The following is a 14275-nucleotide window of genomic DNA, read 5'->3' on the forward strand; positions in this document are numbered from 1 at the left end:
TACTTAGTCATTTTGTTGCTCAATTAAGAAAGAAAAGGAATTGAGAAATACAAATTAGCCCATTAAATTAACTGTGGTAAATATTTTGTGGGAGAACAGACTAAATATGAGGTTCTGGAAAGAGATGGATATTAACTATACAAGCATAGACAAGATGATTAAGATTTGGCTGTAATTTCAAAATATAACTAAATTATAATTTATTAATTTATCAAGAATTACAGGCTATATCAAAATATGTTTGAGAATTATCTTTGGGGCTTTTAAGCTGGAATTTTTATTAATATTATATAACATTTTAAGATCAGATTTCAAATACATGTGAGTATTCTTAAATTTCAACAAGACCACTTATTTTAGCAATGATGATAACAATTTTACAATGATAATACAGTATTTAATTTATTAAAATTTCACAGCATCCGCTTCTTAAATCTGACAGTTTTCTAACTCAAACCAACATAAATTCCAAAATTCATTTTTAAATTAATTATAGTTAATTTTATAATACCCTTTAAGAAAATTAAGAACTTAGGAGCTAAGAACTAGAGTCGAAAGGCATTACAGGACCTAAGGTAATATGCTGTATTGTTAATGAATTACATTAGGTACTTATAAACTAATTTGTCACTTCCATTTTGTATTTTCAGAGTTCTTCATAATCATTTGTTAGCTAATTCAAATTCACACCATCATTGCAGGGTCATCAATGTACTTATAAATGTGAAAATAAAGAAATAAAATTATAAATAATTTTCTAAACTGTATCAATTGAATAAAAGGTCTTAATTAAAGCAGAGATCCAACTCTAGTCCTTTAGGACATGCTTATTTGTTCAGCTACTCTGTATTAATACCCAAGTAGTCTAGAAAAGTCTTCTTAGAGTCACATTCTGTCGTGGGGGCCCTATCTTATAATCTAGGAATAGACTGTAACTCTTGATTGTTAATTAAGCCACCAGCATTTAAGATATTGAAAATAAAAGCTTACACTTAACAACTGCTAACTACATGCCATGCTTCATTCTAAATGCTTTACATATATAAACTCTAATCCTCACAATATCCCTAGATGTAAAATATGTATTATTATCTTTCCCACTGTACAGATAGAGAAACCAAGACATTGGTAGCTAAGTGATTTGCACAAAGTCAGAAAGTTACAGGGCTTGAATTCAAATCAAAGTAGTCTGGACTTCTGCCACTGAATTTATCTTTTAAGCCTCATAGTTGATTGTTATTCATGAAATATTTCCAGTTCATTTTATTTTTTCCTCATTCCCTTCTTTCTCTTGCCAAAGATGGGTAGGAGTTAACAGAGTAAATCAGAAAAATATATATTTGAGAGTTACTGAAAGTCTCTAAGAGGCACTTTTAAAAGAGGGAGCAGGTTGGGGAGGAAGCCAGATTCTTTCATTCTAGGGTTAAGCCAAGATGTATAAATCCATACATTTTTCATTTCCACATTTTGTAGAATGAACTGTTCTCCGTTTGCCTATCTTTTATCTCAAAGTCTCGGTAAGAGTAATTGAAACCGTTAGCTTTTAGTTTTTCCAGTGTGATAAATATTTGAGTACTACTATATGCCAGGCACTGTAGTAGGCATCTAAAAACTAGCAGGTGTAGTGTGTACCTTCCTGAAGCTTATTGTATAGCCCGTGAGGCATTATTAAAAATAAATAACTATAATACAGTGAAATATGTGTTATAACAGAGTAAAGTTTAAAGTTCTGTGATGACCTGGATGAGAGAGCCATTAAATCTGCCTGAGCTGGAGATAAGAGTAGATTGGAAAACATTGTCCACCAAAATAAGCGGAGGAATTACATTTCAGAAAGTCAGAATAGTATAAACAAAAGTGTGACTGCATCAAAATGATCTGTGCAGAGGTGTTCAGAGTAATACATACAGAAGGTAGCGGGGAGGGTAGGCAGGAGTTCCAAGACATAAAATTGAAAAGATATGCTATAGCATGGCACATGTTAAGAACCTGAGTATTCAGTAGGAGCCATCAGAGATCTTTAGGAAGGGCAATGACCTGAATTCATACTAAACGGTGGATTCAGGCTCTGGTAGGCACCTGTGAGAGAGTTGTATACAAAATCCCTGCCCTCAAGAAGCCCTACAATGTGATGAATGAGAGAAGAGGCCATTACAGCATAGAAAGAAAATGGCTGTAGTGTGCTCTTAGAGCAAATCAGAAGGCCACCAAACCGAATCTTGGGAGATGCATAGTTAGGAAAGTATTGTCAAAATAGTAAATGAAATCCAATTTGGCATTTAAGGATGAGTTATGACTTAGGCAAAGGAAGAGAGGGGAAGAAATTTCTAGGAAGAGGGAAAATAATTTACAGAGATCCAGAGGGAAAGGGAGAGAGAGAGACCAAGAAAAACTGGAGCTTTATTAGCTAACGGGAGAGTAGCTGGTGATGAAGCTTGAGAGGGACTGCAGGGGCCTTGTAGGTTAGTAGAGTTTGAACTTGATCCTAAAGGCAGTACTAAACTACTGGAGGATTTTAAGCAGGAGACAGACATGTTCATATTTGCATTTTTAGAAAAATCACTCCAGCTCCATTGTGTAGTCAGAATTGCAGAGGAACAAGTCTGAAGATAGGGAGAGAATTTAGGAGTCTTTTACAGTACTCCAAGTGAATTTTTTTTTTTTTTTTTTGAGATGGAGTTTCGCTGTTGTTGCCCAGGCTGAGTGCAGTGGCGTGATCTCGGCTCACCGCAACCTCCGCCTTCTGGGTTCAAGCGAGTCTCCTGCCACAGCCTCCTGAGTAGCTGGGATTACAGGCATGCGCCACCACGCCCGGCTAATTTTTGTATTTTTAGTAGAGACGGGGTTTCTCCCTGTTGGTCAGACTGGTCTTGAACTCCTGACCTCATTATCTGCCCGCCTTGGCCTCCCAAAGTGCTGGGATTACAAGCGTGAGCCACTGTGCCCAGCCTACTCCAAGTAAAATTTAATGGTGGCCTTAACTAAGATAGTGGGATGGTAAGTATGGGGAGATAAGAAGTAGATTTGAGAGACAGAAATAAATGCAGGATATTGCAAAATAAGGGAATTCAAGGATAATAATTCTAGTTTCTGGCTCTAATCTGGGCAGATGTAGGTACCATTTTCTAAGCTAGAGAACACAAAATGGGGAATAGGTTTGAGGTGGGACAGATGAGGTTCCCATGAGTCCTCCAATTAGACATATCTGTTAAGCTGATAGACCTGTCCTAGGTTTGAGGTCTAGGACAGTAATCTAAACTAGAGATAAAAATTGCAGGGCCATATCATATTAAGGGTACTTGAATCCACAGGGGTAGATGAATTGTCCAGGGAGAAAGTACAGAATGGGAGGGTAAGAGAATATACAACTGAACTACAAAAAACACTAATATTTAAAAGATGAACCAAAGAAGAACCCATTACAGATGCAGTGTTAGTAGGTTGGCTATGATAGCAGCTCAAGGAAGAGACTTTCTGAACTGATTCAAGATCAGTGGCAGTAGAATTAGAAAGGAATAAACAGTTCATAGTTATCTTTGATAGGCCTTAATTAATCAAAGTTAAGGTAGAAGAGAAAGAGAAGAATCAAGGATGATTCTGAGATTTCTACTTTGGGTCTCTGGATAAGTTTAGTGTCTTTATCTGAGTAATGTAAGACAGGAGATTGAAAAACTTTCAGATATATTTGAATTTGATACACAAGTGATTTCTGTTTATCTAGGCAGACTATTTCAACTAATCCCAAGTACTTTTTTCCTCTATTCAACATTTAAATATGTCTCCCTATAAATGACTCCCTAAAATATTAAAAAACTCAAAGTACCAAAAATTTAAAAAAGACATATTATATTATTATCTTTTGGTACATATAATGATGTGATCAAATGACTCAAGTGTGTCCTAAATATCAGCATTGGTTTCCTGCAGTTACTGAACTAGTGTGATTCTGGTCATAATGTCAAAATACATATAGTTAATGAGGAGTAGCTGCCTTCCATGGGTAGAAATAGCAGCAGACAATCATAATTCAAGTTCACACCCCAGTTTCTAATGTAGTTCCAAAGAGATGTTGACCTTCAAGAATGATCCAAATCTGGGGAACCTGTGTTGGAGTATCAGTTCACAGTTCATAAACTCTAATACCCAAGATCAGGCACAATCCTGATTGTTAGTTCAGTACAAGGCAAGGAGGAATGGAAGCAACTGGAAAAGAGCTGATGTGGCTCCTTAAAGTAACAAGGCCCAGAAGGCTGGCTAGGATAAAGACTCAGATTCTCCAAAAAGCCAGACTTGGATATTAGGGAATTCCTGGTTCAAAAGAGACTTAGTCAAAAGGGTGCTAAATAGTTCTTCCAGCCTCTCCTGGTTGCAACTACTAAATTCTGAAGGGTGGTTACCTCCTATTGCCTTTGACTTTTAGATAATGATAATATTTTAAACTTATATTCTTAGTAAATGCAAAGCTTATTTGGAGATAGCTTGAATGGACTAGACCGAAAAAGAATTTAGCCTATTAGAATTAGTGAATAAGTAAAAGTAAAGAAGAATAATTTATAATTAGCAAATGAAGTCCCCGCCTAAGTATTTCTGAGCTCTACTTACTTTGTGATCATACTGTAAAAAATACATTGAAACATTTCTCCTAAATAGACAAACATACTCCTTTTTTTCCTGTTTATGTTACAGAACAAGCTCCCTCTTCCATGATAAGTATAGACTTAAATTCATTACCAAGTAGAATGATCACAAACTGAACTTGTGAATACATAACAACTACATTTGAAAAATAGCAATGAATTAAAGTCTAAAATAAATAATTATGATATAACTTCGTACACTTAATAAATCCATTCTGGAAGGCAGTCTTTAGTGTCTTTCTATTTGTGACATTGTTCATACTTAAACTTTGATGTTTTTATTGAAATGAGAGAGCCTCTGTTGCTGAGCAGGAAACCAATGAAGTAAAATCAGTAAGACTAGTCGGACATGCAAAAGGAGGTATAAATTTAATAAAATAAAGCCATTTAAAGTATGACATGTAGTTATTTACTTGGAGTCTGTTTTCAAATGAGTAATTTGTATAAGAAACCCTATAAGTCCTCAGAGTGACACCATGGAACTGGTGAATGACTTTAGAGCAGCTTTCTTAAATTGGGAAGTCTTGCTGCTTGGGATCCAGAGGGAAGAGAGTAGACATGGCCATTGATCTAACTAAAAGTTTGGCAGTTTTTGTAGAATAAAGTACAGTATCTTGGTATGGTGTGAATACACATCCATTGTAGGTACCCAGAACTGAGTTTTACTCTTTTATATCTCTGTCTTATTCAAAGATTTCATTGTATGCTAAGAAATTTGAGTTATGTATTAAAAGCATCGATATGCTATTTATTCATTCTTGTGGCATTCATACAAAAGGACAGGCAAAGGACTTTGATTCCTGCAATATAAATAGGCAGCAGCATTCCTTAGACCAAGTGGATTTTCTTCTCACTTATGTATAATGATCAAAATAATTTACTACTAATAAAATGCACTAAATAACACAAAAGTACTAATTCTTTTGTTTAAAAAATTAGATTATTAACTCTGTTACCTTGTAAAGTTCTGTAATTTTATGGATGAGTAAGTAACAAGGAAGCTTCTCTTGTGAATTTCTATAACTTATAGAACATTAATGCAATGGACGTTTCTTATTTTAACCAAAAAAAAATCGAGAAGGGTAAAAATGTTTTTTCCTACTTTATGTTCTTTACCACAAGAAAGCTTTTAAGAAGGAAACTATAACTTCCTTATCACTCTAATAACCAAATACATTCATATCCTTTATATAAAAACACAACGTAATCTTTTAATAGGTGCTAATGTGGATAATATCTTTGATTCTGTAACTAATCTGGGATATACCTGTTAATATCTAATTTTGAACTCTATATAGACCTTTGTTTTCTTTTATCATGTATTTTGATTTTTATCTTGATATATTTACTATATTTTAGTCACTAGATCTTTAGTTTTATTAGATGAAACTGTTGAAAACTGATAATATGTTGATGTTGGGTTGTAAATTTAAGACTTTGACGTGGATAAGATTATAAATACATGTTAATGATAAAGGATACCAAGTAATTTAGTTTCAGACCAAGGTGATCATTCATATTTTAAAATCTAAGTAGAATGAAACTCTGATATAGTAGAAAATATGTGACAGCAGGTTTTAAGTCACATTTGGTTTGCAGGCCTAAGATTGGTAGTGGTAAAGCTGCCTTGCCATCTAGTGGTAGTTTGCAGATGGCTCCACTTGTTCAGGGCCTTTTTCCAGACTTTCTATTTTTAGCAAGGCTGTACTGTAGCAAGCTGACCTAATGCTTTGACATAGTAATAACGCAATAAGAAAAAAAAAATAGTAAGAAATTTCCTCTTTTCTCCATGGTGGTGTTATTGACTAAGGAAGGCTCAATATAAACAACATTCATAAAGCAACAAGGTCAAAAAGCTCAAAGTGTATAATATTTTTGATATTTTAAAAGAAAAAATCAAAAATGAGAAAAATAATTATTTAATATGACACTCAAAACTAAAAAAGAAAACCAATAATATATGGTTTTATAAGTCCTGGTTAAATGTTTTTAGGAGATAGATGTTTATTTCTGGAAATAAATTCTGCATTTTGAAGATACCTTAGTATCTATATTCATCTACTCTGCTATTCCTATTCAGACTTCCTAAATCCAGCCATTTATATACATATAGTTAAATAATCTACATGCCCTCTCAATTTCCTTCTGTTATTAGTCTTGGCATTACCTTCACTTCCAGTGGTTTGCCTTTCCTCTTATCTTTCTTGACTATGGTTGTTTCAGAAATTAGTCTCAGAAAGTACTCTAAGCCAGGAGAAACTCCCTTTCCCTCTCAGGAAGTTATAAATACCATCTTAGATCTTAGATAAATGAACCAAAAGATTACTTGTTATATCCTTCTTAGTTTGAATGAGTAGGGTACTGAAACTCTGAAGTAGAATTAATTTATTAGACTAGAATATCTAACAGCATTAATATATATAGTTTAAAAAAATTCAGACGTTAGAAATAGTATTTCTCAGAATTAAATACACCTAGGATTTAGATAGTGGAGGTGAGGAAGTTGGCTTATTTATCAAACCTCAAGAAATAAAAATTAATTTTCTTAAAAATATAATTTTGTATCTTTAAAGAACAGAGATTCTAAATGTTGAAAATAGAGAAACAAAGGTGCCTAACAGCTGCTGGCTTTGATAATGCTGTCCTGCAGTTGTGGTAATAGTTTTTCTGGCCTCAACTATTAGAACAAATTAAAACTGCTCAGCTTGAATAACTAAGTAAGCTTTTTAAAAAATTGCAATTCAGGCAACTAAAGACCCTACAGCAGTAACTGGATGGACAGAGAGCAAAGAAGGGAGTGTCAGGTATTCAGAGTCTTTACTTGGGTTTTCCAGTTAGAATCAAATGAAACACTTTCCTATTAGAAATCCAATTTTTTGTTGTTTATTTGTTAGCCAAACTGAGTATTTAGGAGAAATTTAGGCTGGTCATTCTAGACCAGTATTTGGTTTTCCTTTCACTTTTCATGCTACTCCTGCAAGCCAAAGATGTCCAACACATTTAGTATGAAACAATAAAGCATCATAGTTTAAAATCACATCTGAGATAAGAGTTTAGCTATTGTTCAGATCATTTGAAATTATAGTTTTTCTTTTGAAAATATTATTGAAAATTCTTCCGAGTGCTGTAGTTTTTATTGACATTTCTTGATAAAAAAAAATTTATATAGAGAGGAAATTGTAAATATGCAAAGGCTATTTATAACACAATTTAATTTAGTTTTTATTTTAGTATTGGTTACAGAAACAAAAATGCTCCACATTCTTTGGGGAATTAAAGATAAGGAACAGACATTTAAATATACTATTAATTACATATTTAGGGGTAATAGATTTGTCTTAAGCATATATTAGAAAGACTTTAGCTTTTTAAAAGAATAACTTATTACTAGGTAGCGTTCAGGAACAATTTGTCTTATGTTCTATATCAGGGGTCAACAAAATTTTCCTGTGAAAGGCCAGATAGAAAATATTTTAGGCTTTGCAGGTCACACAGTCTCTCACAGCCACTCAACTGGGTTGTAGCATAAAAGCAACCATAGACATTATGTAAATTAAAGAGCATGGCTGTGTTTCAGTAAAACTTCACTTATAAAAAAAAAACAGGTGATGGATGGGCAGCATTTGGCCTGTGAGCCATAATTTGCCTACTTCTGTTCTACATGAATGTGATAAAAGGTAGCCTATGAGAGATCCAAAGGGTAAGGACCAGCGTTTCTCTAAGGGGGTTCTGTGGAATACTAATACGAGAGTCCTGGGAGCCACCCAACTCTTAGGGGACTAGAATTCTTGGGGATAGGGAGTATGGGGCTACAAATCCTTTAGTTTTTGTTATGGTTTTGTTGTTTGTTTTGTTTTTAACAGATAAGTCTTACAAACTAAAATTTGAGGATCACTAGCTAAGATTGTCAATGATATTTAGCAACAAATATTGCCCCCCTGCCATTCATACCAGAGTCACTACAGTGAACAAGATAAATAGAAATTCTTGTCTTCACAGAACTTAGTCTACTAAGGGAAACTGAGCAAAATAAATAACTATTTTAAAATATGTGATATGTTAGTTGTGATAAGGGCTAGGGAGAAAAATGAAACAGAAAAGAAAACTAGGCAGCATTGCAAAAGTTTTGGATAGGGTGGCCAGAAAAGGGCTCATCAAAAAGATGTATTTGAGTAAAGACCTGAAGGAAGAGAGGGAACAAACCATGTAATATCTGGGGGAAAAGTGCTCTAGGTTAAGGGACAAACAAGTGCAAAGGCCTCCAGTTCAAAGCATGACTGTTTAGGGACAGTAAGATAGTCTGGCTAGATAAAGTAGAGCATCAGCTGGGGAGAATTGTGAGATAGGAAGTCATAGATAACAGAAATCCAAGTCAAGTAGAACCTTGTAGGTTATTGTAGGGACTTTGGATTTTCCTCTGAGTGGAGGGTTTTAACAGCATCATTCTGGCTGCACATAGAGATTAGTCTGTTAAAAGAAAATGTGGAAACAAGGAGAGCAGTTTGCATGTCATTGCAAAATTTTGACAAGAGATTATTATACCACCAAGGAGGTAGCAGTGGTGAGAAGTAATTAGATTATATATTTAGATACTAGAGCCAACAGATTTGTTTTTTCTTTTATTTTAGATTCAGGGGTACACGTGCTGGTTTGTTATATAAGCAAACTCGTGTCACGGGGGTTTGTTGTACAGATTTTTGTTACCCAGGTTCTAAGCCTGATACCCAATATTTATTTTTTTCTGATCTTTTTCCTCCTCCCACCTTCCACCCTCAAGTAGGCCCCAGTATCTTTTCTTCCCTCTTTGGGTCCATGAGTTCTCATCATTTAGCTCCCATTTATAAGGGAGAATATGTGATATTTGTTTTTCTGTTTCTGCATTAGTTTGCTAAGGATAATGGCCTCCAGCTCCATCCATGTTCCTGCAAAAGACATGATCTCATTCTTTCTTTTTAATGGCTGCATAGTATTTCATGGTATATATGTACCACATTTTCTTTATCCAATCTGTCATTAATGGGCATTTAGGTTAATTCCATGTTTTTGCTATTGTGAATAGTACTGCTATGAACATGCAAGTACATGTGTGTTTATGGTAGAATAGTTTATATTCCTTTGGGTATGTACCCAGTAACAGGATTGCTAGTTGAATAGTAGTTCTGTTTTTAGCTCTTTGAGGAATTGCCTTAGTGCTTTCCACAATGATTGCACTAATTTGCACTCCCACCAACAGGGTGTAAGTGTTCCTTTTTCTCTGCAACCTTGCCAGCATCTGTTTTTTGTTTTGTTTTGTTTTGTTTTTTGAGATGGAGTCTCGCTCTGTCACCCAGGCTGGAGTGCAGTGGCGTGATCTCAGCTCATTGCAACCTCCCCCTCCCGGGTTCAAGCTATTCTCCTGCCTCAGCCTCCCGAGTAGCTGGGATTACAGGCATGCACCACCACACCCGGCTAATTTTTTGTATTTTTAGTAGAGATGGGGTTTCACTGTGTCGGCCAGGTTGGTCTTGATCTCCTGACCTCATGATCCACCTGCCTCAGTCTCCAAAAGTGCTGGAATTACAGGTATGAGCCACCACGCCCAGCTGCATCTGTTATTTTTTGACATTTTTATAATAGCCATTCTGACTGGTGTGAGATGGTATCTCATTGTGGTTTTGACTTGCATTTCTCTAATGATCAGTGATGAGCTTTTTTTTCATATGCTTGCTGGCCACATGTATGTCTTCTGAAAAGTGCCTATGTCCTTTGCCCACTTTTTAATGGGGTTGTTTGTTTTTCATTGTAATCTTGTATAAGTGCCTTATATTAATAGATGCTGGTGGATATTAGACCTTTGTCAGATGCATAGTTTGCAAATATTTTCTCCCATTCTATAGGTTGTCTGTTTACTCTTTTGATAGTTTCTTCTGCTGTGCAGAAGCTCTTACGTTTAATTAGATGCCATTTGTCAATTTTGATCCAACAGATTTTGATGATAGTTTGGATATGTGTTGGCAAGATAAAAAGACAAGTCAAGGATGAATGCAAGGCTTTTGTCCTGTGCAGCTGGAAGAATGGAGTTGATGTTTACTGATGTGTATAAAACTTCAAGAGGAGGTGTGAGATGGAATTATCAGCTTAATTGTGAACTTGTTAAGATTGAGATGGCTGTTAGACATGCAAGAGGTTTTGAGTAGGGAACAAGATGTGAGAGGCTGGACTTTTATGTTTGAGGCTTGAGCTAGAGAGATAACTCTGAGAGTCACTAGCATATGGATTGGAATATATTTGAAGCTATGAGCCTGGATGACATCAACAAGATAGTGAGCATAGATGGAAACAAGAAGCTGTGCAGTGATGGATCCCAGGACACTCTAACATTAAGAAATTAGGAAAATGAAGAGGAACCAGCCAAAAAGAGCAGCCCTTGAGACAGAAAGATAACCAGGCAAGGAAGTATGCTGGAAGCCAAATGAGGAAAATGCTTTGAGGAGGAGAAGAATGATCACCTGTGTCCAATACTGCTGATAGGTCAAATTAGTCAATGGCTCACAGTTGACCATTGGATTTAACAACAAGGAAGTCATTAGTGGCCTTGTTCAATGTGGTCCTGGGGGTGAAAGCCTCATAAAAGTGGATCTAGGTTAAGCTGAGAGGAGAGAAATTGGAGGCAATGAGTATGGCCAACTCAAGGCGTTTTGATTTAAAGGAAAGTGAAAAATGAGGCAGTAGGTGGAGGGAGAAGTCAAGGGAAGACAGAGAAATGCTGCTAGGAGTGAAATGTTGGCTCTTATAAACTATTTTGAGGAACAGAGAAAAAACAGCCCTATTGGCAACTGTGGGAAAAGAGTATCTGCTATTCCCATCCTCCCAAGCAATTGGGTACCATTTTCAGTATAAGAAACAACACCAGGGGGCAGGGCACAGTGGCTCACGCCTGTAATCTTAGCACTTTGGGAGGCCAAGGCGGGAGGATCACGAGGTCAGGAGATCGAGACCATCCTGGCTAACATGGTGAAACCCCGTCTCTACTAAAAATACAAAAACAAAATTAGCCGGGCGTGGTGGTGGGCGCCTGTAGTCCCAGCTACTCAGGAGGCTGAGGTGAGAGAATGGCGTGAACCCAAGAGGCGGAGCTTGCAGTGAGCCCAGATCACGCCACTGCACTCCAGCCTGGGCCACAGAGTGAGACTCCATCTCAAAAAAAAAAAAAAAAAAGAAAAGAAAGAAAGAAAAGGAAACAACACCAGGGAATAGAGTAACTGAATACCCTTTGTGCACAGTAAGATGCTTATCAAAAAAGAGTAAAGTATAATTAATTACTTGGAATGCCTGCAAATGTGAATACTACCTTCTCTATGTCATTTTTGTATTCTACAAATACTCTCTGACATCACAAATACCTTTGACATCCATTTGAATTTTTATCAGCCATTGTGTATATGTATTTAAGATGCATATATTTCAAAATGTATGCATGTGTGTGGGTGTATGTGCGTGTGTGTGTGTGTGTGTGTGTGTGTGTATGTATATATATATATATATTTGAGATGGAGTCTCCCTCTGTCACCCAGGCTGGAGTACAGTGGTGTGATCTCAGCTCACCACAACATCTGCCTCCCGGGTTCAAGCAATTCTCCTGCCTCAGCCTCCCAAGTAGCTAGAATTACAGGTGCCCACCACACCCGGCTAATTTTTGTATTTTTACTAGAGACGGGGTTTCACCATGTTGGCCAGGCTGGTTTCAAACTCCTGATCTCAGGTGATCTCCCTGCCTTTGCCTCCCAAAGCACTGGGATTACAGGCATGAGCCACCGTGCCTGGCCTCAAGATGTATATTTTAAATGGGGATTCAGAAATAACTTTAATTTGTGCAATTTGAATTCTCATTTTGCTTATATTTATACTTTTAGCATTAGTCAAATTAGTAAGCTCTAGTTTCAAAACAGACTTCTTGGTGCAATAATAATTTCTCAGTTCTATAAAATATGAAAATCTGGGCTGGGCACAGTGGCTGACGCCTGTAATCCCAGTACTTTGGGAGGCCGAGGCAGGCAGATCACAAGGTCAAGAGATCAAGACCATCCTGGCCAACATGGTGAAATCCCGTCTCTACTAAAAATACAAAAATTAGCTGGGCATGGTGGCACGCACCTGTAATCCCAGCTACTCGGGAGACTGAGGCAGGAGAATCACTTGAACCCAGGAGGTGGAGGTTGCAGTGAGCCGAGATTGTGTCACTGTACTCCAGCCTGGCGACAGAGTGAGACTCCATTCCAGCACTTTGAGATGCCACAGTGGGAGGATCACAAGGTCAGGAGTTCGAGACCAGCTTGGTCAATATGGTGAAACTCCGTCTCTACTAAAAATACAAAAATTAGCTGGGCGTGATGGTGGGTGCCTGTAGTCCCAGCTACTTGGGAGGCTGAGGCAGGAGAATCGCTTGAACCCGGGAGGCGGAGGTTGTAGTGAGGCGAGATAGCGCCACTGTACTCCAGCCTGGGCAACAAAGCAAGACTTCATCTCAAAAAAAAAAGTTATGTTTTATAGAAACATCTTACCTAGTTCAATACCATCTTACATAGTTCAGATATGAGTTGAGTGGCTTTAAGTATAAACTTCATGTCTATAAGTAACCAAATGAATATGCAAGTATTTTTTCATTCCTAAAGAAGTAAAAACATATATAACCAGCCAGTTATATCAGAAGACCAAGCCCATAGGCCAGTTTAACAAATGCTGTTATCTCTGCATGGGAATTTGAAAGGACTACCACTTAATCAGTAGAAACTTCCCAAGCATATCAAGATATCAGAAACTTAAGAACAAAACGCTATGCTTTTTTGCAGTGTTACATTTAAATAAATTGAAGTACCTATCTTCCATACTTCATCTGGAGCAAGTTTACATGAAAGTAGGAATATAAAGTAGAGAAAAGGGAGACAAGAGGAAAATTTTTGCATTCTTTAATGAAAAGTTCAGGTGATTTTTAAAAATTATTGTTTTAGCATCTTTTTGATTAAGTCAGCCTAATATTTTATCCTAAATTATAAATCTCAAATCTTTATTGTCTTACCCAAACTGTTATTTTTTTAAATATGGGTTAATCTGTCATTGTCATTTTAATCAGTAGTAGGAGGCAGCAGAGGAGCACAGTAGCTCCAGATACTTGCCTCACACCGAATTTTTCTGAATATAAATGGATTTAAACAAACTATTTAAAATTGTTATAGAATATTATGAAAACATTCACAGTTTATTAGACCAGCAGACAGCTTAGTCTCCCATTCACAATCCCACTGTCTGTTGCTACACACCTTTATCCATGAGTACCTGGTAATGAAGACTTGAGGAAAAGTCTCATCTTCTTGAAAAAGCTCATAATGTCAGTGGCCAATATTGATGCTTAGACTAAATTCATGTAGAAGAATCAACTTGTTTGTAACTCTGCTCTATTGGGTTAGCCTTGCCAAAATAGCATCAAGGAAACTGGATCTGTCATTGCTTTACAGTTATTTTATGTGAGTTATTTTAATTAAGTGTTGATGATAGAATATCTAAGATGTATGGGAGATAAACTGCATACTTATGCTTATCAGCAGAATATGCCAGCATAAGTATGTCATCTTGTGATCTAAATTAGTTTAGTACTAGTTGGA

At 36.4% G+C, this 14275-nt stretch overlaps 1 protein-coding gene across 10 annotated transcripts in view; it reads left to right on the plus strand.

The window, feature by feature from the left end:
* Positions 1–14275, plus strand: part of SSBP2 (single stranded DNA binding protein 2) — a 324480-nt gene that overhangs the window by 232315 nt on the left and 77890 nt on the right. The gene's annotated exons all lie outside the window — the stretch shown is intronic.

Source organism: Pan paniscus, chromosome 4 (genome assembly GCF_029289425.2).
Source record: "Pan paniscus chromosome 4, NHGRI_mPanPan1-v2.0_pri, whole genome shotgun sequence".
Taxonomy (NCBI): domain Eukaryota; kingdom Metazoa; phylum Chordata; class Mammalia; order Primates; family Hominidae; genus Pan; species Pan paniscus.